We start from the raw sequence: 3,362 nt of genomic DNA on the forward strand, positions 1-3,362 counted from the left end.
AACTAGAGATATCTAACCCCCTGTTTAGATGAAAGTCTAGATGAAACCTAACATAAGTATGCCTGGTTTTGGTTTTGCAACCTGGGAAATCTTAAGAAAGTAGAACCTTGCTCTAAGTTATGTCCTTACCTTCCCCGGTCCTTATATTCATTCTGGAATCTTATATGCTGAGGCTAAAGAGATCTTGAAAGAACATCTGGCCAAGTAATTCTAAAATACAAGTTAGCTAAACAGGTGTTTTAGAGTTACCAAAGTTGCTTATGAAAAATAGCAATCTCCCAGACCTCACCCCAGACCTACTGCAACAGAAACTCTGGATGTGGAACCTAGGGATCCACATTAGTAAAAAGTTTCTCAAGTGATTTTGATTCTTAACTACCACATTCAGGAAACACTGAATCTATTACTCCCCTAACCACACCTCCTCCATCAGAATGATTACCCCTTTTGGCAAATGAGCCCTTATATAGAGAGATACAGTAAAGAGTCCCCCTTTTATTATTATTATTATTCGAGAACAGAGAAAGGCCTCAAGTTAGCAAAATTAATTCTACATTTTCACCCTATTATCTGGGTTAGGAAGGGCACTGCATTATAAGGATGAGTACTGCAACATTCAAGTCAGTACGCAAAGAGTTCAAATCCAGTGAGCTGGGTTATAGCAGCTAAGGGGTCCAAGCAAAATGATAGTCAACATCAAGCACCTAATACATACACCTGGGGCAGGATTCCAACAAATAGCTGCTCTAACAGGAAGCAAGTCCAGGACCATTAACAGGAGCGGGGTAAGAAGAAGCAACCAAAGTAGGGTGAGACCTCTAGTCAAGTAATTATAACAACTGGCCTTTATAGGGCTTAATATGTGCCAAGCACTGTTCCAAGCACTTTCCATGTATTATATCATTCCTGATTGTGGCCCTTGTACATAGTCACTATTATTAACACCATTTTACAAATGAGGGAACTAAAGCAGAGAGGTTAAGTAATTTGGCCAAGGTCACACAGTGAGTGGCTGAACTAGGATTCAGAACCCAGCAGGGGGGCTCTAAAATCCACATCTTTAATTGCTAAATCACACTGCTTCCTCAGAAGACTGAGAAGAACTGTGCTCTAGTCAACAGTCAGAGTAGAGCACTCAATAGGAAAGACAGCCAGAAACCCAGTGTGTGCACAAGTCTACCAGTTATTTAAATAGCCTACCAGTTATTTAAAAAAAAAAAAAAAAAAATTGCACCTTGGTGAACACCAAGACACTTCAGGCAAAATGAACCCCTGACTGCACAGCAGCGAGACTAATTCCAAAGCAAACTCACTGCCCAGGAATGGAGGAGGGGCTACTCCTGTCTTCCCTGCTCTAAAAAGGACTGGCTCAGGAAAGGAGGGGATTGGGCATTGTCTTAGCTCCCGCTGCCATAACAAAAGGCCATAGTCTAGGTAGCTTTAATAACAGAAATTTATTTTCTTACAGTTCTGGAGGCAGGAAGTCTGCGATCAGAGTGCCAGCATTGTTGTTGGGTTCGAGTGGATCTCTCTTCCTGGCTTGCAGATGGCCATTTTCTGTGGGCTTACAAGGCCTTTCCTGGTGCCTGTGCATGAAGAGAGAGATGGCTCTCGCTTCCTCTTCTTATAAGGCCACCAGTCCTATCAGATTAGGACTCCACCCTTATGACCTCATTCAACCTTAATTACTTCCTAAAACATCTCCAAATACAGTCACAATGAAGATTAAATGGGTTAGGGCTTCAACTTATAAACTTGAGGTGGGCAGGAGCAGGCGGCAGGGAACACAATTAAGTCCATAGCAGGCATTTAGATATAATGAGAGAAGGCTGATCTGACATTAACAATGACCATAGTAATTCTTGCCACTTAGGGATTGTCTCTTATGTGCCAGGAACTGAATTAAGCACTTCATATATACTATCTCATTTAATCAGTGCACCACAAGCACAGTACTAACTAGAATGAGAAAACCTAGAATCAGATATTTGGGGAATTTCATGGATAATTTGTGGCAGAGCCAGGATCTGACTCTGCTCAGTCTGACTTTTAATTCCTATGCTAGAAATAACATTTTTTTGGATTATTGATACTTTCAAAAGCCTGAAAAAAGTTATGAACTCTCTCCCTAGAAAAATACACTCAAATACAAAATTTAGTACATAATTTTAGGGAGCCTCCCAGCCCTCAAGAGTATAAAATAATGTGAAAGCACAGGATAAATATGGATTTTTTTTTCCCCAAAGAATCAGTATTTCAAATAGCCATATTACAGAGCCAAGGCAATTCTTGCATAAATTTCTAAATGAAGCACATACATCAAAGAAACTTCTATATTACACAGGTGGCATTGGGCTAAGCAACCAGAGGAACAACTTCAGAGTCCCCTGACTATGGTACCCAGGCTGCACCAGGCTTCCTCTCTCTTTCTGGGAACAGTTTTGATGGGAAAAGAGGAAAATGGCTCTTGAAGTGGGCTGAGGATACCTGAGAGCAGGAGTCTGGAATTCAGATGCATCCAGGGGTCAGCAGAGGGCAAAAGGAGTGAAGCAGGTCTGGAGTAATAGGAAAGAAGAGGGTAGCTTTCTTCCTAAGGGGCTGTCCCCACCCCCCAGTAGTTCTAGCCCACTGTCTCCATGAAGAATGTTGGTTTGGTGGGGACGTGTCTTCATTTTTTTAAAGCAAAAAAAAAAAAAAAATCCGAGTATTTGTAAAAGCTCCCTTTTTCAAATGTCTACCCTTAGAAGACATGTGGCCTACGAAGAATCTCGTCCTTTATGAGCCTCAATTTCTCCATCAGTAACATGAGGATTATAGCAAGATGACTCTCATAGGAATTTTGAAACAATCAAGTGAGATAAGGTATATAAAAGTGCTTTGTAAACTGTAAAGTACTCCATAGGTGTTAAGAGAGAAACCCCTTAAAAGGAGGTTCTCTCCAGCAGTAGGGATAGTATATTTAATATCTGGGCATCACACACATGCAGAATCTATGCAACAGCAAGAGGGACCTTTATAAAATGTAAATTAGATTGTATCTTCCCTGGCTTGAACCTGCTAATGGATTCCTATCCCACTTAAAATAAAATCAAAGCTATGTGTGATCTGGGTACTGTCAACATGTCTGACTTGACCCCTGACCCCTCACTTTTGGCCACACCAAGGTTGTTTCTAGTCCTCAAACACAACAGGCACATTCTTCTCTTAGGGCATTGGCACTAGACAGCTCCTTGTCTGGAATACTCTGCCCCTGACCTTCTGCATAGTGGTCTCATCATTGAGCTCTCAGTTTAATATCACCTTTTAGAGAGAGGTGCCCCAATCCAGAAGAGCCACCCAGTCATTCTCAACAAAACACCCCG

This window comes from Pteropus vampyrus, unplaced genomic scaffold, assembly GCF_000151845.1.
Source record: "Pteropus vampyrus isolate Shadow unplaced genomic scaffold, Pvam_2.0 Scaffold151, whole genome shotgun sequence".
NCBI lineage: Eukaryota > Metazoa > Chordata > Mammalia > Chiroptera > Pteropodidae > Pteropus > Pteropus vampyrus.